The sequence below is a fragment of the Scyliorhinus torazame genome, chromosome 12 (genome assembly GCF_047496885.1).
Source record: "Scyliorhinus torazame isolate Kashiwa2021f chromosome 12, sScyTor2.1, whole genome shotgun sequence".
In the NCBI taxonomy this organism is placed as follows: Eukaryota; Metazoa; Chordata; class Chondrichthyes; order Carcharhiniformes; family Scyliorhinidae; genus Scyliorhinus; species Scyliorhinus torazame.
The window spans coordinates 94502854-94528341 of NC_092718.1; positions in this window are offsets into that span (position 1 = coordinate 94502854).

Genomic DNA, 25488 nt, shown 5'->3' on the forward strand with positions numbered 1-25488 from the left:
ATCACAGTCATAGAGTTTTACAGAAATCGTAGTCATAGAGTTTTACAGAAATCGCAGCCATAGAGTTTTACAGAAATCGCAGCCATAGAGTTTTACAGAAATCGCAGTCATAGAGTTTTACAGAAATCGCAGTCATAGAGTTTTACAGAAATCACAGTCATCGAGTTTTACAGAAATCGCAGTCATAAAGTTTTCCAGAAATCGCAGTCATAGAGTTTTACAGAAATCACAGTCATAGAGTTTTCCAGAAATCGCAGTCAGAGAGTTTTACAGAAATCACAGTCATAGAGTTTTACAGAAATCGCAGTCATAGAGTTTTACAGAAATCACAGTCATAGAGTTTTACAGAAATCGCAGTCATAGAGTTTTACAGAAATCACAGTCATAATCACAGTCACAGAGTTTTACAGAAATCGAAGTCATAGAGTTTTACAGAAATCACAGTCATAATCACAGTCACAGAGTTTTACAGAAATCGCAGCCATAGCGTTTTACAGAAATCACAGTCATAGAGTTTTACAGAAATCGCAGTCATAGAGTTTTACAGAAATCACAGTCATAGAGTTTTACAGAAATCACAGTCATAGAGTTTTACAGAAATCGCAGTCATAGAGTTTTACAGAAATCGCAGCCAGAGAGTTTTACAGAAATTGCAGTCATAGGGTTTTACAGAAATCACAGTCATAGAGTTTTACAGAAATCGCAGCCAGAGAGTTTTACAGAAGTCACAGTCATATAGTTTTACAGAAATCAGTCATAGAGTTTTACAGAAATCGCCGTCATAGAGTTTTACCGAAATCACAGTCATAGAGTTTTACAGAAATCGCAGTCATAGAGTTTTACAGAAATCACAGTCAGAGTTTTACAGAAATCACAGTCATAGAGTTTTACAGAAATCGCAGTCATAGAGTTTTACAGAAATCGCAGTCATAGAGTTTTACAGAAATCACAGTCATAGAGCTTTACAGAAATCGCAGTCATAGAGTTTTCCAGAAATCGCAGTCATAGAGTTTTCCAGAAATCACAGTCATAGAGTTTTACAGAAATCACAGTCATCGAGTTTTCCAGAAATCACAGTCATAGAGTTTTACAGAAATCACAGTCATAGAGTTTTACAGAAATCGCAGTCATAGAGTTTTACAGAAATCGCAGCCATAGAGTTTTACAGAAATCGCAGCCATAGAGTTTTACAGAAATCGCAGTCATAGAGTTTTACAGAAATCGCAGTCATAGAGTTTTCCAGAAATCACAGTCATAGAGTTTTACAGAAATCACAGTCATAGAGTTTTACAGAAATCGTAGTCATAGAGTTTTACAGAAATCGCAGCCATAGAGTTTTACAGAAATCGCAGCCATAGAGTTTTACAGAAATCGCAGTCATAGAGTTTTACAGAAATCGCAGTCATAGAGTTTTACAGAAATCACAGTCATAGAGTTTTACAGAAATCGCAGTCATAAAGTTTTCCAGAAATCGCAGTCATAGAGTTTTACAGAAATCACAGTCATAGAGTTTTCCAGAAATCGCAGTCAGAGAGTTTTACAGAAATCACAGTCATAGAGTTTTACAGAAATCGCAGTCATAGAGTTTTACAGAAATCACAGTCATAGAGTTTTACAGAAATCGCAGTCATAGAGTTTTACAGAAATCACAGTCATAATCACAGTCACAGAGTTTTACAGAAATCGCAGTCATAGAGTTTTACAGAAATCACAGTCATAATCACAGTCACAGAGTTTTACAGAAATCGCAGCCATAGCGTTTTACAGAAATCGCAGTCATAGAGTTTTACAGAAATCACAGTCATAGAGTTTTACAGAAATCACAGTCATAGAGTTTTACAGAAATCACAGTCATAGAGTTCTACAGAAATCACAGTCAGAGTTTTACAGAAATCACAGTCATAGAGTTTTACAGAAATCACAGTCATAGAGTTTTACAGAAATCGCAGTCATAGAGTTTTACAGAAATCACAGTCATAGAGCTTTACAGAAATCACAGTCATAGAGTTTTCCAGAAATCGCAGTCATAGAGTTTTCCAGAAATCACAGTCATAGAGTTTTACAGAAATCACAGTCATAGAGTTTTACAGAAATCACAGTCATAGAGTTTTACAGAAATCACAGTCATAGAGTTTTACAGAAATCGCAGTCATAGAGTTTTACAGAAATCGCAGCCATAGAGTTTTACAGAAATCGCAGCCATAGAGTTTTACAGAAATCGCAGTCATAGAGTTTTACAGAAATCGCAGTCATAGAGTTTTACAGAAATCACAGTCATAGAGTTTTACAGAAATCGCAGTCATAAAGTTTTCCAGAAATCGCAGTCATAGAGTTTTACAGAAATCACAGTCATAGAGTTTTCCAGAAATCGCAGTCAGAGAGTTTTACAGAAATCACAGTCATAGAGTTTTACAGAAATCGCAGTCATAGAGTTTTACAGAAATCACAGTCATAGAGTTTTACAGAAATCGCAGTCATAGAGTTTTACAGAAATCAAAGTCATAATCACAGTCACAGAGTTTTACAGAAATCGCAGCCATAGCGTTTTACAGAAATCACAGTCATAGAGTTTTACAGAAATCACAGTCATAGAGTTTTACAGAAATCACAGTCATAGAGTTTTACAGAAATCACAGTCATAGAGTTTTACAGAAATCGCAGTCATAGAGTTTTACAGAAATCGCAGCCAGAGAGTTTTACAGAAATTGCAGTCATAGGGTTTTACAGAAATCACAGTCATAGAGTTTTACAGAAATCGCAGCCAGAGAGTTTTACAGAAGTCACAGTCATATAGTTTTACAGAAATCAGTCATAGAGTTTTACAGAAATCACAGTCATAGAGTTTTACCGAAATCACAGTCATAGAGTTTTACAGAAATCGCAGTCATAGAGTTTTACAGAAATCACAGTCAGAGTTTTACAGAAATCACAGTCATAGAGTTTTACAGAAATCGCAGTCATAGAGTTTTACAGAAATCGCAGTCATAGAGTTTTACAGAAATCACAGTCATAGAGCTTTACAGAAATCGCAGTCATAGAGTTTTCCAGAAATCGCAGTCATAGAGTTTTCCAGAAATCACAGTCATAGAGTTTTACAGAAATCACAGTCATCGAGTTTTCCAGAAATCACAGTCATAGAGTTTTACAGAAATCACAGTCATAGAGTTTTACAGAAATCGCAGTCATAGAGTTTTACAGAAATCGCAGCCATAGAGTTTTACAGAAATCGCAGCCATAGAGTTTTACAGAAATCGCAGTCATAGAGTTTTACAGAAATCGCAGTCATAGAGTTTTACAGAAATCACAGTCATAGAGTTTTACAGAAATCGCAGTCATAAAGTTTTCCAGAAATCGCAGTCATAGAGTTTTACAGAAATCACAGTCATAGAGTTTTCCAGAAATCGCAGTCAGAGAGTTTTACAGAAATCACAGTCATAGAGTTTTACAGAAATCGCAGTCATAGAGTTTTACAGAAATCACAGTCATAGAGTTTTACAGAAATCGCAGTCATAGAGTTTTACAGAAATCACAGTCATAATCACAGTCACAGAGTTTTACAGAAATCGCAGTCATAGAGTTTTACAGAAATCACAGTCATAATCACAGTCACAGAGTTTTACAGAAATCGCAGCCATAGCGTTTTACAGAAATCACAGTCATAGAGTTTTACAGAAATCGCAGTCATAGAGTTTTACAGAAATCGCAGTCATAGAGTTTTACAGAAATCACAGTCATAGAGTTTTACAGAAATCACAGTCATAGAGTTCTACAGAAATCACAGTCAGAGTTTTACAGAAATCACAGTCATAGAGTTTTACAGAAATCACAGTCATAGAGTTTTACAGAAATCGCAGTCATAGAGTTTTACAGAAATCACAGTCATAGAGCTTTACAGAAATCACAGTCATAGAGATTTCCAGAAATCGCAGCCATAGAGTTTTCCAGAAATCACAGTCATAGAGTTTTACAGAAATCACAGTCATAGAGTTTTACAGAAATCACAGTCATAGAGTTTTACAGAAATCACAGTCATAGAGTTTTACAGAAATCGCAGTCATAGAGTTTTACAGAAATCGCAGCCATAGAGTTTTACAGAAATCGCAGCCATAGAGTTTTACAGAAATCGCAGTCATAGAGTTTTACAGAAATCACAGTCATAGAGTTTTACAGAAATCACAGTCATAGAGTTTTACAGAAATCGCAGTCTTAAAGTTTTACAGAAATCGCAGTCATAGAGTTTTACAGAAATCACAGTCATAGAGTTTTCCAGAAATCGCAGTCAGAGAGTTTTACAGAAATCACAGTCATAGAGTTTTACAGAAATCGCAGTCATAGAGTTTTACAGAAATCACAGTCATCGAGTTTTACAGAAATCGCAGTCATAGAGTTTTACAAAAATCACAGTCATAATCACAGTCACAGAGTTTTACAGAAATCGCAGCCATAGCGTTTTACAGAAATCACAGTCATAGAGTTTTACAGAAATCGCAGTCATAGAGTTTTACAGAAATCGCAGTCATAGAGTTTTACAGAAATCACAGTCATAGTGTTTTACAGAAATCACAGTCATAGAGTGTTACAGAAATCACAGTCATAGAGTTTTACAGAAATCGCAGTCATAGAGTTTTACAGAAATCGCAGCCATAGAGTTTTACAGAAATCGCAGCCATAGAGTTTTACAGAAATCGCAGTCATAGAGTTTTACAGAAATCGCAGTCATAGAGTTTTACAGAAATCGCAGTCATAGAGTTTTACAGAAATCGCAGTCATAGAGTTTTACAGAAATCGCAGTCATAGAGTTTTCAGAAATCACAGTCATAGAGTTTTACAGAAATCGCAGTCATAATCACAGTCACAGAGTTTTACAGAAATCGCAGCCATAGCTTTTACAGAAATCACAGTCATAGAGTTTTACAGAAATCGCAGTCATAGAGTTTTACAGAAATCGCAGTCATAGAGTTTTACAGAAATCACAGTCATAGAGTTTTACAGAAATCACAGTCATAGAGTGTTACAGAAATCGCAGTCATCGAGTTTTCCAGAAATCACAGTCATAGAGTTTTCCAGAAATCACAGTCATGGGGTTTTACAGAAATCACAGTCATAGAGTTTTACAGAAATCACAGTCATAGAGTTTTACAGCACAGTAAGAGGGCCTTTGGCCCATCAAGCACCGATCTATTCCAATCCTATTATCCAGCACTTGTTCCACAGCCTTGTATGCTCTCTTGTTTCATGTGCTCATCTAAATGCTTCTGAAATGTTGTGAGGGTGCCTGCCTCCATCACCTTTTCAAGCAGCGAGTTCCAGATTCCACCACGCTCTGAGTGAAAAAGTCTTTCCTAAAATCCCCTTCAGATCTCCTGCTTCTTGCCTTAAATCTATGCTCTCTGGTTGTTGACCACTCTGCCAGGAGAAAAATTCCTTCCTACCACTCTGTATTTTGTACACCTCGATCAGGTTCTTCCTCAACCCTCTCTGCTTGAACAACCACAGCCTATCCAGTTTCTCTTGATAGCCGAAACACTCCAGCCCAGGCAACATCCTGGTGAATCTCATCTGCACCCTTTATAGTTCATTTTTTAAAAATTGAGAGTATCCAATTCTTATTTTTCCAATTAACGGGCAATTTAGCGTGGCCAATTCACCTACCATGCACATCTTTTTGGGTTGTTGGGGTGAGACCCACACATACATGGGGAGAATGTGCAAACTCCACCTGGACAGTGACCCGGGTCCGGGATCGATCCTGGGTCTTCGGTGTAATGAGGCAGCAGTGCTAACCACTGTGGTGCCCCTCCCCCTTTCTAGTTCAACCACATCCTTTTTTATAGTGCGCTGACCAGAACTGTCAGCTGGTTCGTGATACGGAGCGAGGCCAGCAGCGCAGGTTCAATTCCAGTATCGGCTGAGCCATTCATGAAGGCCTCCCCTTTCTTAAACTCACCCCACGCCTGTGTGTGTGATCCTCACATTAAATTACCACCAGTCAGCACTCCCCCTCAAAGTGGAATGGAAAGCAACCGATGGTCATATGGGAATATGGTGCTTTTACTTTTACACAATACTCTAGCTGTGGCCTAACCAACGTATTTGCATCTCCATCATAACCTTCCTGCACTTATATTCTATGCCTCGGTTAATAAAGGTAAGCATCCTATTAGCCTTCTTAACTACCTTGCCTACCTGCCCTGCTGCCTTGAGGTATCGATGCACATGCTGACCAAGTTCCCTCTGGTCCGCGGCACTTCCTAACCACCTATCATTCATTGTATATTCCCTTGCCTTGTTAGTCCTCCCAAAATGCATCACCTCAAACTTTTCAGTGTTAAATTCCATTTGCCCCTGTTCTGCACATCTAACCAGCCCATCTTCTGTGAGGGCATCGCGTTTTCACGGTTATTTAATCAAATGAGCCGCATGTGGCTCAAATGGTAGCTTTGAACAACAGGCCCGTGACGAGGAATGTTTCCCTCGACAGGATTTCTGGCAGTTAGTTGGGATGACACGCTGAGAAGGAAAGGACAGGGGTCTAAAGGATGCAGACATTTCTGGACACTCAGCCCTTCACTGGCATTTAACATATTCAGTGGCGGAAATTGCTGCAAGAATCCGATTGAAACAAACACAAATGATTATTTCTTCATGAAAGCCCTTTGGGAGTCGCAGGTCGCAAATTGTTTCATTTCCCTGTGGAATAAGCCAGTCCTGAGGGAATGTACAACGCAAAAGGGATATGTCTAATGAGGGTGTTCAATATGCTGGAACTAACACCGATTGTGTCACATGGAGTTACCATATGGTATAAGTCAGGGAGTGTTTTCAAATGACGAGCTGAGTCCAGACTCCAAGTCCTGTGTGCAGAGTCACTGACTGTGATCTCCCATCGTCAAACAATGCCAGGACCGATCATTCTTGAGATCTTATTTGCTTTCTTCCATTTCCTCGCAGTTGTCGTTATTCCAGGTGAGGAGACCCCTCCATTCCATCCAATGTGATGTTCAGAGTTCTGTCTGTATTTTATAGTCAGACTTTTAGTCAAGCCTTTGTGACCTGAATGTGGATGCGATGTTTCATAGAGTGACCTTGGAAAGATGGGGTGTGGATGGTGCCAGAGATGAGAAACGTCAGCTGTCTGGAGGAATTAAACAGGTCGTGCATTCTCCATTTTTGAAAGAACAGTCATGGTCCAATTGGTTAAATCTTGTAACCAACCCCCAGTCAACCACACAGCACCATATTGTCAGAGACATGGGTTCATTTTTCAACATAATTTCCACGACTCTTGGAAAGATAACAGTAGTGGAGAGTGTAATGATATAGATTTCCTTTGCTGTTAATCATGAACTTGACGATATACAACGCCCGAGACCCAGGTTCGATTCCCAGCTTAGGTCACTGTCTGTGCAAAGTCTGCACGGTCTCCCTGTGTCTGTGTATTTTTCCTCCAGGTGCTCCGATTTCCTCCGAAAAGTTCCGAAAGACGTGCTGTTAGGTGAATTGGACATTCTGAATTCTCCCTCAGTGTAACCGAACAGGCACCGGAGTCTGGCGACTATGGTATTTTCACAGTAAATTCATTGCAGTGTTAATGTAAGCCTACTTGCGACAATGATAAAGATTGCTATTATCATTATTATATCATTGCTTGTCCCGTATCCCAGTGAACTGTTCAAATCCCATTTACAGATAGTGTCCCGCTATCTATTAATCCTTTTTGCCTTCATCTGCCCAAGCAATCTGACTTACGCTGTTGGAACAATTGCTACCTCGTCAGGGGACTCAGTGAGTGAATTCCAACGCTCCACAACTTCATTTGAAAATACATTTCATTTGCTTTCTGTTCTCGATTACTAATAATATATATATATTATAGCATGCTACATATGGCCCTGTATTCTGTGCCCCTTAACTACTCTTATTAAGAGGAGCAGGATGTATTTTGGTGAGTATAGTATACTATAGAGGGCAGGAAAGTGGAGTTGAGGAATATCAGATCAGCCATGATCTTATTAAATGGGGACCCGACTTGATGGGCCAAGTGGCCTACTTCTGCTCCTACGTCTTATGGTCTTACAGAATTTTACTGTGCAAAAGACCATTTGGCCCATCTTTCAAATAGTTGCCCAATTAAACTGGTTTGGTTAACACTCACGTTCACTTTCACCTTCAATGGTAGCTCACTAAATACTCGCTGCAGCTCTTGCCTCTGAGTCACAACATTTCAGCCTCAAGACCAACTGATACGTCGGTGAGTGAATGATGGTGTCTGTAGAGATCTACCATGCGGATCGAGTGAAGTCTCTCTGAGTACCAATGATCTGAGAATGTTTTATTATTTGTGATGTTGTGTATGCCTGTTATTGTTGAGGACCGTTCAGTTCTTTTAATGGATTTCGCGTACATTCATAAGCTGTGTTAACATCCTAATAATTACTACAAACACTATTGCCCATTTTCACCCCTTTAGAGTGATTACTAGTGAGGCATATTGATCTTTTTTGTTCAATATTAGTTGGAAGTCTAATATATTTAGGATTTTTGTTAGGGTTATATTTAAATTGGTGCCATCCTGTAAAGGTGTTTAGTGGATAGCCTGCAGATTTCCATAAGTTGATAAATTTCTTTAAATAAATCTTGTACCTTCCTTTTTCACATGAATATGCTCCAGAATGGACCACTCCAGAGCGAGGGACACTCTGATTGATGTACCACTCTGCTGTTTCTGAAGCATTAAAACGATAGTTAAGAAGGGAATATCTTCTCCTGAATTAGAAGGGGTTGCAATGCATACCCAACAATTGGAAATGTTGAAATTTTTAGCATATATCTTAGATGTGTAACAGAATGTGTTCTCATTCAGTTCTGGTACAACATTTACAAAGCCAATCGTATAACTGAAAATGAATATTACAGCAAACATTTTTACAGATCTTAATACTTATACGCGCGCTTCACATGTGATACATGGATCCAACTTTTCTTTCCTTAGTATTGTTTAAAACATTGATATACAGATTAAAAATTGATATCATGATTACATAATTCAGTAATAAACAATTAATAATAATTTCATATATACAAATAAAATGAATATACAGTAAACTAACTGAAGTTGAATATATGATTTAGTAATAATTGGTAAAAAGATTATCAAAATTAACTATGTAATTCAGTAATAACATTATTAATAATAATTCACTAATAAATGAATAATAATGTAGTAAATAATAGTTCAACAGAAACTTTCCATTTTGATGTTATTGGCTAGTGGTGCATATGAATTAATATGAACCTTGGGCACTATGGGTAGGCATGCATTAGCCAAAGTATCTGATCAGCAACATTAGTACTGTTATGGGCCAGGGTTTAGACAACCCCAAAGTGTATCATGGAGTTCACCTGACCCACAAATTTTAATAGATTGTGGTATGGGGAGCACACGGCCCACACTACATGTGTGATGCAGCAGAAATGGAAAAAGTATTTTTTAAAGCAAAACAATGTTTATTCTATTAACTTAAGTTAACCTTTTTAAAACAAACAGTGAACATCTTAGCAACCATTAATTCAAATGCAACCCCCAAAGAATACAACAAAGTAATGCTTAATAACTTCCCAAACAACATCCAGAAGACAAAAGAAACACCTTTTAACAGAAACACATTAGGTTTACATTCACTACTGAGAACATTTATAATTCTGAATTCACAAATGATCAAGAGATAGTCTTTTCAAGGCAGAGAGAACAACAGTACACCTGTTCTGTCTGGCTTCAGCTACAACACTGAAAACGAAAGCAAGACACACCCTGCAGCAAACAGCCTAAAACAAAAGAAAAAAGCTGACAGACAGCCCAGCTCCACCCACTCTCTGACACCACTGCAGTAGTAAACACCCATTTCTTAAAGGTACTCGCAATACAGATATTTATATACACACCCATTTATAAACACCCATTTCTTAAAGGTACTCGCAATACAGATATTTATATACACACCCATTTATAAACACCCATTTCTTAAAGGTACTCTCACATGACAGTACGTAAATGATAAATCCAAATATGCAAAATAGGAAAAGGTCCCTGAATGATGTTAATTCCTGTGCTACCCAATTGGAAAGCCAACCCCAAAGACTGTAATCAAAGGGTTGGTCAAGTTTTGTTTTTAAACTTTGCATTGGATGTGTATTGCCAAGTCTTTGACATCTTCTGGATTAGACACAAAAGTTTGTTGAAATGGTTAATTTTCCTGCAGAAACAAAAAAGGGGCGTATCGTGGGTGGATAATGTGGAATGATGCCATTTGCATCTGTGAACGTTTTTTTAAATATGTCACTCAAATGGACTGGAGCAAAAGTTGGATTGCTGCCAAATTACTGCTTATCAACTGTCTTAGAACAGTGTGCTCTTGAAACATAGATTTGCTTTTGATCAGAGTTATTTTTTAAAAAAAAGCAGCTTCCACATTGTCTGAAGTTTTAATTTCCAAGCTAATTTTAAACATTTATTGAAAAATATCAAACACAATAACTTATTGAATTTATGACTGAACCAATCATGCGCTGAATGAACTTGGTTTTCTGTAGATGAATTCGTCGGCTCTGTTAAAGAAAGCACAGCTAACAAGATTTGTTAATTTCTTAACATTAATAAAGCAACATTCAAAATAACGACAGTTTTCTCAAGTTAACAGTTCTTGGCAACTTTTTGGTGATACGTGACTTGGGGTGTATCCCTGTAGTCAGGAGACGGGTCTCTATCGTAGGAGTCCAGTTTGTAATCATGAAATCTGAAATTCGCAAAATGACCATCTTCAACACGAGAAAGGAATTTCATATCGTTTCTGGACTTCTTTTTCGAAGTAAGTACCAGGGTTGTATTTGTCATTGACAGAGGAGGAGAAGCAACGATTGACGTGCTATTTTTAGCAATTGCTGTTTTGGACTGGGACTGAGGTCTGGGCAGGGTCAAGACAGTTCTGGTCTTAAACCAGTGACAAAATGGGTTTTAGATGATAGATCTTTTAAATGGTTTAAAACCCAGGCTGTTGTCTTCATCACTTCAACTCCAAGCTGTTTGGTGCTTAATGGGTTAAGTTGTATTACACTTTGTTTGCCACTCGGCTCGTTGTTCAATGGAATAGGCATTTCTTGTTTGAAAATCTCACAGTTTATTAAAGCTGCCATGAGAGGCTTTTGGATCAGGGCCAGCAGCATTTCTTGGTTGGTTTCAGAGTAAGATAACGGTTTGTTCAGGGGTAAAAGTGGTCTTGAACCCAGAATGGACAGATAGTCCATTCGGCCAGACTCCCCCTGTGGAACTCTGATCAGTGTATTCATTGTTTTCATGTCAGTAGCAGCTTGCAATAATGTAGGATCTGATTTAGATATCACTGGTACATCTTGGGCCTTAGTTAAAATCATTTCAACTCTTCCTGTTGGTGGCGCTGTTAATTTGTCAGTAATTTGTTATGACATTTCTTGGTGTCCATGTCACTTTCCAAAATACATTTTTCCTCAAGTAACTGGCAATTTTGACTTTTAAGACCATAATTTTCTGACTTCCGGTGGCTACCACGGAGGAGTAGGTTGCACATTTGAATGCGCCCGCCTGGAATGGACTTTTGGGTCTTTTTTCCTGACTTTTCTCGGAATTTAGGGGATAGATCGGTGCAGTGGACAAAATTAAGAAGGATTCCCTCTCCGATGTATGGCTAATTGGACTAGAATTGGCCGTGTGAAAGGACTCAGCCGGGATAGAGTGAAGCAGTCGGAGCTGGGACCGCGGCGCAGCATGGCGGAGGGTCAGGACCAGGGAGTGGCGGCTCAGTGGTCTAAGGAGCAACAGATGAAGTTCTTTAAGGACTGTTTCGTTGAGCTGAAAAAGGAAACGTTGGACCCGATCAAGGCTGCGGTCGATCAAATGGTATTGAATCAGGCAGTTCAAAGGAAAGCGATACAAGAAATTGAGCTGAAGTTGTCCAGCCAGGAGGACTATCTAACCGTGCTGGAGGACAAGGTAGAGGTGGTAGATGAGCGTCACAAGAGAATGCAAGAGAAGCTGGAGGACCTGGAGAACAGGTCCAGGAGGCAGAACTTAAGGATTGTCGGCCTCCCTGAAGGAATTGAGGGGTTGAACGCGGGAGCATATGTGGCGGGCATGTTGGAGACGCCGATGGGGCCCGGGGCGCTTTCTCGGCCCCTGAATGTGGATGGAGCACAAAGAGTCCTCGCAAGGAAGCCAAAGGCGAATGACCCACCGAGGGCCATGATGGTGCGTTTCCACCGTTTTTCGGACAAAGAACTCGTCTTGCGGTGGGCCAAGAAGGAGCGGAGCAGCAGATGGGAGAACAACGAGTGTGCTGATGTGCATCAATGTAAATGCATGTAGGCTAGCTAGGCACTAGAGGGAGCACCTGTGACATCACACACACACGCTCAACCAACAGATCAGTTTGATAGGACAGGACCAATGGACACTCACGATACACAAGTAGGTGACACGACCACAGGGGGGCATTACACCAACCCATATATAAAGGACACCACACACATGATCTGCCTCTTTCCAGTGGAGAGTCAGTGAGTACAGACACAGGGTTGATTCAATATTACACCCACCACGTGGATTGCAGCAGCTGGTTAGTCAGTCTGGGTAGCAATAGTAGGATTAGCAATAGTGTCAAACCCGAGTAATAGAGTTTAAATAGTTTAATAAACGTGTTGAAGTTATCTCCACGTCTGAACCTTCCTTTGTCAAGTGCACCACAAGGAAGCCGCTTATGTTATACCGACAACATAACAAATCAGCGAGGTGCACATCTATCAGGACCTGGGAGCGGAGCTGGCCAAGAGACGGGCTGAGTTTACTCAGGTGAAGACGATCCTCTTCAAGAAGGGGGTGAAATTCGAGATGCTGTATCCAGCGCGGTTGTGGGTTACGCACGAAGACCGGCATTTTTATTTTGAGATACCGGACGATGTATGGACATTTATCAAAGAAAAGTTAGAAGCGTCTTAAAGGACACTTAAGTCTCGATGAAGTTGACTTCTGGTTGCGGCTATGCAGAGCTAAGTTGCATGTTCGGCAGCTCCCGCTTGGAACAGACTTTTGGGCTCTTTTCAGGGCCCCCAACGGTATTTTTCCGACATTTCCCGGTGTGGGAAGAAGACTGTAACATTCCCCCGACAGTGCATGGCTTGGACCAGGAGCGGGGCAACCAAAAAAGTGGTGGTGAACCCAAAGAAAGTGCGAGGGAAGAAGAGCAAGATGGCGGCGGGCGGGGACCAGGTAGCGTGGATGTAGTGGGCGCAGGAGCAGCAGGAGGTTATCCAGCGCTGCTTCAGGGAGATTAAAGCGGTCCTGCTGGAGCCGATGAAGGCTTCTATTGATAAGCTGCTGGAGACCCAGACGGCCCAGGGGGTGGCGATCCGCGAGGTCCGACAAAAGATCTCAGATAACGAGGACGAGATCTTGGGCCTGGCGGTAAAGGTGGAGGCGCACGAGGCGCTCCACAAGAAATAGCAGGAATGGTTCGAGGAGATGGAGAATCGGTCGAGGCGGAAGAATCTGCGGATCTTGGGCCTCCTGGAGGGGCTGGAGGGGTCGGACGTGGGGGCCTATGTGGTCACCATGTTAAACTCGCTGATGGGAGCGGGGTCCTTCCAGGGGCCCCTGGAGCTGGAAGGGGCCCATAGAGTGCTGGCGAGGAGGCCCAAGTCTAACAAGCCTCCGCGGGCGGTGCTGGTGCGGTTTCATCGGTTCTCTGATCGGGAGTGCGTACTCAGGTGGGCCAAGAAGGAGGGGAGCAGCAAGTGGGAGAACACAGAGGTTTGAATATATCAGGACTGGAGCGTGGAGGTGGCGAAGAAGAGGGCTGGGTACAACCGGGCGAAGGCGGTGCTGCACAGGAAGGGGGTGAAGTTTGGCATGTTGCAGCCGGCGCGACTGTGGGTCACCTACATGGACCGGCACCATTATTTTCAGTCTACGGATGAGGCGTGGGCCTTTGTCCAGGCCGAGAAGCTGGACACAAACTGAGGGTCAGGATGGAGGGTCGGGCGTGGGGATGGTCGGGGATTGTTGTTGTTGTGTTACATTTTGAGGGGAGGTTCTTTGTTCTTGTTTACTTTTGATTAGGTGTGGGTGGTTAGGGTGGGTTGGGCACTGTTTTGGTTGGGTCTGTCGGGTGGGCTCTTGGAGGGGGGCAAGTAAACGGAGTAGGGGGTGGGTGGCGGGTAGGGGGGCATGGGGCCCCGCGGGGGAGGCCCGAGTCGGGGGTGAAGGGACTGGGCCTGTAAAAGGAGCTGCGCCAGAGGAGGCGAGGCCGGGCAGATGGAAAGCGCGGGCTTTTTCAAGCTCTGAAGGGTGGAGGGGGCGGGGCCGGGGCAGGGAAGCTCGGGTTTTTTCCCACGCTTGGGATGGAAGGGGGAGGCGGAGAGCCTGCTGGTGGGTAATGGAGGGGGAGGGGAAGTCCCACAATGGGCGGAGTCGAAGGAGAGGCGGGAGCGGCCGGGATCAGCAGGAGTCAGCTGACTTGCAGGAGTGCAATGGGGGGAGCAATGCAGCTAGGAGGGGTCCTAGCTGGTGTGGCGGGGGGAACCGGGTTGCTGCTGGTATGGTCAAGGGGGAGCTGGAGCGAGTAGAGGGGGTTGGGACGGCAGTCTGCCGCCGTGGGGAACGGGCCGGGCGTGGGGCGCGGGCGCGAGGCTGGCTGAGGAGGGGTTATGGCTAGTCGGCGGGGGAGGTAGCCACCTGATCCAGCTGATAACCTGGAACGTAAGGGGACTGAACGGGCCGGTTAAGCGGGCCCGGGTGTTGGCGCACCTAAAGGGGCTGAAGGTGGATGTGGTCATGCTCCAGGAGACACACCTGAAGGTGGCAGACCAGGTAAGATTGAGGAAGGGGTGGGGAGGTCAGGTGTTTCATTCGGGGCTGGATGCCATAAATCGGGGGGGGTGGCGATCTTGGTGGGGAAGAAGGTGTCATTTGAGGCGTCGAGCATTGTGACAGACAATGGCGGCAGGTATGTAATGGTAAGTGGTAAGCTGCAAGGGGAGAGGGTGGTGCTGGTCAAGGTGTACGCCCCGAACTGGGACGATGCGGGTTTTATGCGGCGCATGTTGGGTCGGATCCCGGACTTGGAAGTGGGGGGCCTGATAATGGGGGGAGACTTTAACACGGTGCTGGATCCGGCACTGGATCGCTCCAGGTCTAGGACGGGTAGGAGGCCGGCGGCGGCTAAAGTGCTGAGGGGGTTTATGGACCAGGTGGGAGGGGTGGACCCTTGGAGCTTTGCAAGGCCGGGGGCTAGGGAATTTTCATTCTTCTCGCACGTTCATGAGGCCTATTCCCGGATTGACTTTTTTGTTATGAGCAGGGCGCTGATTGTGAGAGTAGAGGATACCGAGTACTCGACGATAGCCATTTCGGATCACGCCCCGCATTGGGTAGACCTAGAGCTGGGGGAGGAGAGAGACCAGCACCCGTTGTGGCGCTTGGAGGTGGGGTTGTTGGCGGATGAGGAGGTGAGCGAGTGGGTCCGAGGAAGCATAGAGAGATACCTGGAGGCCAACGATAACAGGGAGGTCCGAGTGGGGATGGTATGGGAGGCGCTGAAGGACGTGGTTAGGGGAGAGCTGATCTCCGTTAGGGCCCACAAGGAGAGGAGAGAGCAGAGGGAGAGGGAGAGGCTGGTGGGGGAGATGGTGAGGGTAGACAGGAGGTACACGGAGGTGCCGGAGGAGGGACTGTTGAGGGAGAGGCGTAGCCTCCAGGCCGAATTCGACCTGTTGACCACCAAGAAGGCGGAGGTGCAGTGGAGGAAGGCCCAGGGGGCGATTTACGAATATGGGGAAAAGGCAAGTCAGATGCTGGCGCATCAGCTTCAGAAGCGGGATGCAGCTAGGGAGATTGGGGGAGTTAAGAACAGGGGAGGAAGCGTGGTGCGGAGTGGGGTTGGCATCAATAGGGTCTTCAGGGACTTTTATGAGGAACTGTATCGGTCTGAGCGCCCACTGGAGGAGGGAGGTATGGGGCGCTTTCTGGACTAACTGGGGTTCCCGAAGGTGGAGGAGGGACTGGTGGCGGGGTTAGGGGCCCCGATTGGGCTGGAGGAGCTGGCCAAAGGGATAGGGAACATGCAGGCGAGGAAGGTACTGGGGCCGGACGGTTTCCCGGTCGAATTTTACAAACAATATGTGGACCTATTGGGCCCGTTGCTGGTTAGGACCTTCATTGAGGCAAGGGAGGAGGGGGCTTAGCCCCCGACGATGTCCCGGGCACTGATCTCCTTGATCCTGAAGTGGGACAAGGATCCCCAGCAGTGTGGGTCTTACAGGCCAATTTCGTTGTTAAATGTAGATGCCGAGGTGCTGGCGAAGGTCTTAGCCACGAGAATTGAGGATTGTGTGCCGCAGGACATCCACGAAGACCAGGCGGGATTCGTGAAGGGGAGGCAGTTGAACGCGAATGTGCGGAGGCTCATGAACGTTATTATGATGCTGGTGAGGGAGGGGGAGGCGGAGGTAGTGGCGGCGATGGACGCTGAGAAGGCCTTCGATAGGGTAGAGTGGGGATACCTGTGGGAGGTGCTGAAGAGGTTTGGGTTTGGGGAGGGGTTTGTCAGGTGGGTTAGGCTGTTGTATGAGGTCCCGATGTTGAGTGTGGCCATGAACAAGAGGAGGTCTGAATACTGTCGGTTGCATCGACGGACGAGGCAGGGGTGTCCCCTGCCCCCCCCTGCTCTTCGCACTGGCGATTGAACCCCTGGCTATGGCACTGAGGGAGTCGAGGAACTGGAGGGGGCAGGTGCGGGGTGGGGAGGAGCATAGGGTGTCGCTCTATGCGGCCGACTTGCTGCTATATGTGGCGGACCCGGTGGGGGGAATGCCGGAGGTAATAAGGATCCTCAGGGAGTTTGGGGATTTCTCAGGGTACAAGCTCAACATGGGGAAGAGCGAGTTGTTCGTGGTTCACCCAGGGGACCAGGAGAGGGGCACTGGCGAGCTCCCACTAAAAAGGGCGGAGAGGAGCTTCAGGTATTTGGGGGTCCAGGTGGCCAGGAGCTGGGGGGCCCTGCATAGGCTTAATTTCACGAGGCTGGTGGAGCAAATGGACGAGGAGTTTAAGAGCTGGGACGCGCTGCCGCTGTCCCTGGCGGATAGGGTGCAGTCAATCAAGATGACGGTGCTCCCAAGGATTTTGTTCCTGTTCCAGTGCCTCCGCATTCTTAGCCCGAAGGCCTTCTTTAGGCGGATCAACAGGAGCTTAACGGGGTTTGTGTGGGCGCGAGGGACTCCGAGGGTAAGAAAGGTGTTCCTGGAGCGGAGTAGGGATGAAATGAAATGAAATGAAATTCGCTTATTGTCACAAGTAGTCTTCAAATGAAGTTACTGCGAAAAGCCCCTAGTCTCCACATTCCGGCGCCTGTTCGGGGAGGCTGGTACGGGAATTGAACCGTGCTGCTGGCCTGCCTTCGTCTGCTTTAAAAGCCAGCTCTTTAGCCCTGTGCTAAACCAGCCCCAGAGGGGGGAGCTGGCGCTGCCCAACCTCTGTGGGTACAACTGGGCCGCCAATGCGGCAATGGTGCGCAACTGGGTGATGGAGGGGGAGGGGGCGGCATGGAAGAGGCTGGAGATGACGTCTTGTGAGGGTACGAGTCTGGAGGCGCTGGCAACTGCGCCGCTGTCGCTCCCTCCAATGAGATTTACCACAAGCCCGGTGGTGGCAGCTACCCTCAAAATTTGGGGGCAATGGAGGCGGTACAGGGGGGAAGTGGGGGCCTCGGTATGGACCCCGATACGGGGGAACCACCGGTCTGTCCCAGGGTGAATAGATCGAGGGTTTTCGGGGTGGAACAGGGCAGGGATAAGAAGGTTGGGGGACCTGTTTGTGGATGGGAAGTTCGCGAGGCTGGGTGAGCTGGAGGAGAAGTACGGGCTCCCCCCGGGAAACACCTTTAGGTATCTACAGGTAAGGGCATTTGCTAGGCGGCAAGTGGTGGAATTCCCGCTGCTGCCGCCACACATGGTACAGGACAGGGTGCTCTCGGGGTGTGGGTTGGAGAGGGGAAGATTTTGGCAATATACTGGGTGATGCAGGAGGAGCTGGAGGCCTCAGTGGAGGAGCTAAAAGGCAAGTGGGAGGAGGAGTTGGGGGAGGAGATCGAGGAGGGGACGTGGGCAGATGCCCTCGGGAGGGTGAACTCTTCCTCTTTGTGCGCGAGGCTCGGCCTCATACAGTTTAAGGTGCTGCACAGGGCACACATGACCGGGACAAGGATAAGCCGGTTTTTTGGGGGTGAGGACAGGTGTGTTAGGTGCTCAGGGAGCCCAGCAAACCACACCCATATGTTCTGGGCATGCCCAGCGCTGGAGGAATTTTGGAAGGGCGTAGCGAGGACGGTGTTGAGGGTGCTAGGATCCAGGGTCAAACCGGGCTGGAGGCTCGCAATATTTGGGGTGGCAGAGGAGCCGGGAGTGCAGGAGGCGAAAGAGGCCGGAATTCTGGCCTTTGCATCCCTGGTATCCCGGCGTAGGATTCTTCTTCAGTGGAAGGATGCGAGACCCCCAAGCGTGGAATCCTGGATCAACGATATGGTGGGGTTTATTAAATTGGAGAGGGTGAAATTTGCCTTAAGGGGTGCAAGGGCTTTTCAGGCGTTCTTGGACTTCCTGGCAGAACGGTAGACAATGGTCAGCAGCAGCAGCAACCCGGGGGTTCTATTTTATTTTTGTTTGTCTATAGTTGTGGATAGTAAGGAGGGCTGTTGTCGGCTGCAAAGAGACATAGATAGGATGCAGAGCTGGGCTGAGAAGTGGCAGATGGAGTTTAACCCTGAAAAGTGTGAGGTTGTCCATTTTGGAAGGACAAATATGAATGCGGAATACAGGGTTAACGGTAGAGTTCTTGGCAATGTGGAGGAGCAGAGAGATCTTGGGGTCTATGTTCATACATCTTTGAAAGTTGCCACTCAAGTGGATAGAGCTGTGAAGAAGGCCTATGGTGTGCTCGCGTTCATTAACAGAGGGATTGAATTTAAGAGCCGTGAGGTGATGATGCAGCTGTACAAAACTTTGGTAAGGCCACATTTGGAGTACTGTGTACAGTTCTGGTCGCCTCATTTTAGGAAGGATGTGGAAGCTTTGGAAAAGGTGCAAAGAAGATTTACCAGGATGTTGCCTGGAATGGAGAGTAGGTCTTACGAGGAAAGGTTGAGGGTGCTAGGCCTTTTCTCATTAGAACAGAGAAGGATGAGGGGCGACTTGATAGAGGTTTATAAGATGATCAGGGGAATAGATAGAGTAGACAGTCAGAGACTTTTTCCCCGGGTGGAACAAACCATTACAAGGGGACATAAATTTAAGGTGAAAGGTGGAAGATATAGGAGGGATATCAGAGGTAGGTTCTTTACCCAGAGAGTAGTGGGGGCATGGAATGCACTGCCTGTGGAAGTAGTTGAGTCGGAAACATTAGGGACCTTCAAGCAGCTATTGGATAGGTACATGGATTACGGTTAAATGATATAGTGTAGATTTATTTGTTCTCAAGGGCAGCACGGTAGCATTGTGGATAGCACAATTGCTTCACAGCTCCAGGGTCCCAGGTTCGATTCCGGCTTGGGTCACTGACTGTGCGGAGTCTGCACGTCCTCCCCGTGTCTGCGTGGGTTTCCTCCGGGTGCTCCGGTTTCCTCCCACAATCCAAAGATGTGCAGGTTAGGTGAATTGGCCAATGATAAATTGCCCTTAATGTCCAAATTGACCTTGGTGTTGGGTGAAGGTGTTGAGTTTGGGTAGGGTGCTCTTTCCAAGAGCCGGTGCAGACTCAAAGGGCCGAATGGCCTCCTTCTGCACTGTAAATTCAATGATAATCTATGATTAATCTAGGACAAAGGTTCGGCACAACATCGTGGGCCGAAGGGCCTGTTCTGTGCTGTATTTTCTATGTTCTATGTTATACTGGGGGATCTGAGGGGGTGTATATATTTGCTATGTTTGCTATGTGTTTCAGCGGGTGTTAATATATTATTTATGTATAGGGGGGAGTGGGGCACGGGGTAGTTTTGTTTTGTTTTGTATTTAATTATATTGGGTTCCTTTTAATTTTTTTTTAAAGTCTCGAAGAAGTTATGTGACGGTGGTTTGTAATCTTTGTAATTTTCGTATCGGTTCAAATAAGATTGTATGTCGTTTTGGGTTAAGTGTTCGGCTGGGGTGGTGGTTTGTGGGTGCATTGTTTTGCAGGGATTTGATGCGGAGGGGTGAGGGGGCCCTGAAGTTGGTGCTATTCTGTGGGAGGTTGGGTCTTGTTTCAAGCGATTGTTTCTTCATTGGTTTATGCTCATTTCTTTTTACTTGAGGTTGTTTACTTACTGGGAAATGCAATGTTGTTAAATGGTTTATTCATGTTGGGAGAGGGGTTCGAACAATAGGGAGACAGACTCTTTGGCACCAGGGGTGGGGGTTGTCGGGGTCAGCATGGTTCAGCTGACTCTTGGAAACGAGGTGGGGGGTGAGCATGTGCTAAGTCGGTGCTTGACCTTGGGGTTAGGTTTTGGGTGCTGTTGTGGGGGGGGGGGGGGAGGGGGAGGCTGCTTCGCTGACAGGAGAGGAACTATTAACGGGGAACACATGGGAGGTCGGGAGCGGTTGCTGCTTGTGGGGGAGCTCGGAGAAGCGGGGGGCGCGGGCTCGGGGCTGGCCAAAAAAAGGTTACGGCTAGGGGAGCGGGGCGGGAGGGGTGGCAGTGCCCCGTCCAGGCTGATTACGTGGAATGTGAGGGGTTTGAACGGGCCGGTCAAAAGGGCTCGCGTTTTCGTGCATTTAAAGGGGCTGAAGGCAGTCGTAGCAATGCTTCAGGAGGCACATCTAAAGATTATTGACCAGACGAGATTGAGAAAGGGGTGGGTTGGTCAGGTGTTCCACTTGGGGCTGGACTCAAAGACCAGGGGGGTAGCAATATTGATCAGTAAGCGAGTGGCGTTTGAGGCTGGAAGAATTGTGGCAGATGAGGGGGGCAGATATATATATATGTGAGTGGGAAGTTGGAGGGTGGACGGGTGGTGCTTGTGAACGTATATGCGCCGAACTGGGACGATGTGGGATTTATGAGGCGGGTGTTAGGAAGGATCCCGGACTTGGAGTTTCACGGCCTGATCATGGGGCGGGGGGGGGGGGGGAGGGGGTGGCGGGGGGGGGGGGGGGGGACTTTGACACAGTCATTGATCCCGATCTGGACCGGTCAAAATCCAGGACTGGAAGGAGACCTGCTGCGGCAAAGGGGTTGAGGGGTTTTATGGAGCAGATGGGGGGGTTGGGGGGGCGGGGGGGGGGGGGGGGGGGGCGTGGGGGTAGACCCTTGGAGATTCGAGCGGCCGAGGGCGATGGAGTTTTCGCTTTTTTCTCATGTCCATAAAGTTTACTCCCGTATTGATTTTTTTGTTCTAAGCAGGGCGCTAATTCCGAAGGTGGCGGGGACGGAATATTCGGCGATTGCAGTCTCTGATCATGCCCCACATTGGGTGGATTTGCGGTTGAGTGAGGAGAGAGGGCAGCGCCCGTTGTGGAGATTAGATGTGGGGTTGTTACTGGATGAAGCGGTCTGCGGGCAGGTGAATAAGTCCATCCAAAATTACCTGGAAACAAATGACACGGGAGAGGTATCAGCAGTGGTGGTTTGGGAGGCTCTGAAGGCAGTTGTAAGAGGGGAACTAATTTTGATATGATCCCATAGAGAAAACGTGGAACGAGCAGAGAGGGAGAGATTAGTGGAGGAGATACTTCAAGTGGATAACGGATATGCGGAGGCCCCAGACTCTGGGCTCCTGAGGGAGCGCCAGAAGCTACAGGCAGAGTTTGAGTTGTTGACCACAGGGAGAGCGGTGAAGCAGTTGAGGAGGGCAAGGGGGGCGGTCTATGAATATGGGGAAAAGGCGAGCAGATTGCTAGCGCACCAGCTTAGGAAGAGAGAGGTGGCTAGGGAGATTGGGAGAGTAAGGAATAGGGAGGGTAACATCGTCTTGGACCCTGGGGGGGGTGAACAACGTTTTTAAAGAATTCTATACCAAATTATATGAGTTGGAACCCCCAGCTGGAGCAGAAGGAAAGAGGCAATTCCTAGATCAGTTGATGTTTCCGAGGGTGGAGGAGGACCTGGTGGAGGGGTTGGGGGCCCCGATTGAGGTAGAGCAAATTGTTAAAGGACTGGAGGGCATACAGTCGGGCAAGGCTCCGGGGCCAGACGGTTACCCGGTAGAATTTTACAAGAAATTCTCAGAGGTGTTGCGCCCGCTGCTGACGAGGACCTTTAATGAGGCTAGAGAGAGGGGGATCCTCCCCCCAATGAATTCGCAGGCCTCGATTTCACTCATTCTTAAACGAGAGAAGGACCCGGAGCAATGTGGGTCATACAGGCCAATATCGGTATTAAACGAGCTGCTGGCTAAGATTTTGGCCACCAGAATAGAAGACTGTGTCCTGGAGGTGATAGGGGAGGACCAAACTGGATTTGTTAAGGGCAGACAGCTCAATGCTAACATCCGGAGTCTTTTAATTGTAATTATGATGCCCTCACAAGGAGAGGAGGCGGAGGTGGTGGTTGCGATGGACGCGGAGAAGGCCTTTGATCGGATGGATTGGGAGTATCTATGAGAGACGCTGGGAAGGTTTGGATTTGGTGAGGGCACTATTGACTGGGTGCGATTGGTCTACCAGGCACCGGTAGCAAGCGTGTGCACAAACCGGCTGAGGTTGGGGTACTTTAAGCTACACCGAGGGACAAGGCAGGGGTGCCCCCTCTCCCCGTTGCTGTTTGCTCTGGCTATAGAGCCATTGGCCATGGTGCGAGAGCGTCAAGGAATTGGCAGGGGCTGGTTCGGGGGTGAGGTGGCGCACCGGGTTTTGCTGCACGCGGACGATCTGCTCTTGTAACATCTCGGACCCGGTGGAGGGGATGGGGGAGGATATGCAGATCTTAGGGGAATTTGGCAGGTTTTGGGGGTATAAATTGAACATGGGAAAAAGTGAATTGTTTGTGATCCAGGCAAGGGGGCTGGAGAGGAGACTGAAGGAGCTGGCTCTCAGGATGGTAGAGAGGAGCTTTCGCTACCTGGGAATACAGGTGGCTCGGAAATGAGAGGCATTACACAGGCTCAACCTAACCCGGCTGGTAGAGCAAATGGAAGGGGACTATAAAAGATGGGATATGCTCCCAATTTCACTGGCAGGGAGGGTACAGACCGTGAAAATGACGGTCCTCCCCAGCTTTTTGTTTGTCTTCCAGTGCCTCCCCATCTTCATCCCCAAGGCCTTTTTTAATGGGTATAAAAGATATTTTCTTACCCCAGTCTTAGCCGTTTTTCGGTTAGATGTCTTTGGGTCTTCCGTCCTTCTGGTCTTTCTTCGGTCTTCCGATTTCCTCCGACTCTGCGCTCCTTCCCTTTTGCCGACTGCACCAATTGTAGTGATCTGCCATGCGGATCTAGTGAAGTCTCGCAACACTAAAACTCAGTATAAATTTGAGTTAAACCTCTCGGATGCAAATAAGAAACCTTTATTGCCTCTACTTGATTACAATTGAGAGAAACTTAAATATATTCTCAATAAAGTCCGGCTAGCAAAGGACTTAAAGAGAAGTAATTTATAAAACAATTTAACCTTCAAAATAATACAGAAATGGTTTCTTGCTTACGGCAAAACAGCTTGCATGAACTTCAAGAGTTAGAGTGGAAAAGTGAAAACATGAAAATAGAGACAGCAGATAGCTAGACCAAAGTAAAGAGTGATCCATGAATAAAGATGGCCTCATGTTTAAAGATAATTTTATCAGTCTGAAGCCATCTGTCTACACCTCTATGTCATCCTAATTGGTTTGGGTGAGAATCAAATACATTTCATTTGATGGTTAACTGTCAATTCTCAATGTGCAACATAAATTCTGAATGTTTCATGTTTGAATATTTGTGTATGCTATGGAATGCGATTTTGTGCCATTATCAAGACTGGTTTTCTGCTGGCTTTACTTTATCCATGTTATGAACAATGGTGCCTTCATATTGCTTTGGTGCTTACTTTGACCTTGATCTTGATTACTGGTACAGCTCATTTCTTAATATGAAACTAACTTTGAAATCTGTTCATTAGAACAATAGTTTGTTCATATTGTCAGCAAACATGTTGTATTTATCTCCAATTAGTTTGTGGATGTGTCAGGCTTTGGTGCTTCTGTGTAAGTTATGTGTTTTGTCATGGCCTAAGGTTATGAGTACTGAAATCCTTATTTTAAAATGGGATTAAAACTGGGCTTTAATATTTACATTAAAATAGCCTTTTACCTATCAGAAAATAGTTGATTCCCTTCAGTGTTCAATGAGCCATGCTTTAGATTAGATGTCAAAGTGAAGTCTTGCTGACTCTTTGTGTAGAAAGTATAGTCTACACTTGATAGATTCTATGGCATCTTTGTTCTCTCATCTAAATTATCTAATGTAATATCTCCAAATTTGCAGATGACACCAAGTTGGATGGGAGGGTGAGCTGTGAGGGGGATGCAGAGATCCTTCAGTGTGATTTGGACAGGTTGAGTGAGTGGACGAATTAATGGCAGATGCAGCATAATTTGGATAAATGCGAGGTTATTCACTTTGGCAGCAAAAACAAGAAGGCAGACTATTATCTGAATGGCCATAAATTAGGAGAAGGGGATGTTTATAATCTTTATTGTCACAAATAGGCTTATATTAACACTGCAATGAAGTTACTGTGAAAAGCTCCCAGTCACCACATTCCGGCGCCTGTTCGGGTACACAGAGGGAGAATTCAGAATGTCCAAATTACCTAAGAACATGCCTTTTGAGACTTGTGGAAGGAAACTGAAGCACCCGGAGGAAACCCGTGCAGACTCCACACAGACAGTGACCCAAGCTGGGAATCGAAACTGGAACCCTGGCGCTGTGAAGCAACAGTGCTAACCACTGTGCTACCATGCTGCAACGAGACCTGGGTGTCCTCACACACCAATCACCGTACTGGAGATGGAAATGGCAAGGTTGGTGGCGATGCAAGGGATACTAAACGGGAAGGTTGAAGAACAAGAAAATTGGTCGCTGATGCACGATCAATTGCACAGAGACGAGAGTTGAATACAATTGAGGCTTTATTACTCTAAGAATTGTGGCCTCCTACAGCAACTGGCGAAATGGCTGCTGTATAGGGAGCACACATATTTATACTCCGCTTACTGGGAGGAGCCAGCAGGCAGGGATTACCACCGTACCTGTAGTACAGGGTCTTACCACACATCTTCTAATATGTACAACAGTGGTGATTACCACGTTCACCCCCTGTTAAAATTGAGTCCGGCAGGGGTGGTGGAGAACTATATACAGAGCAAGTTTAATATACAGAAGCGAGAAAAAAAAAATCTCTTTCTGAAGTCCAGTACAAGGTGGTTTGATAGTCCCGAACTAATTATAGATTTTCCGG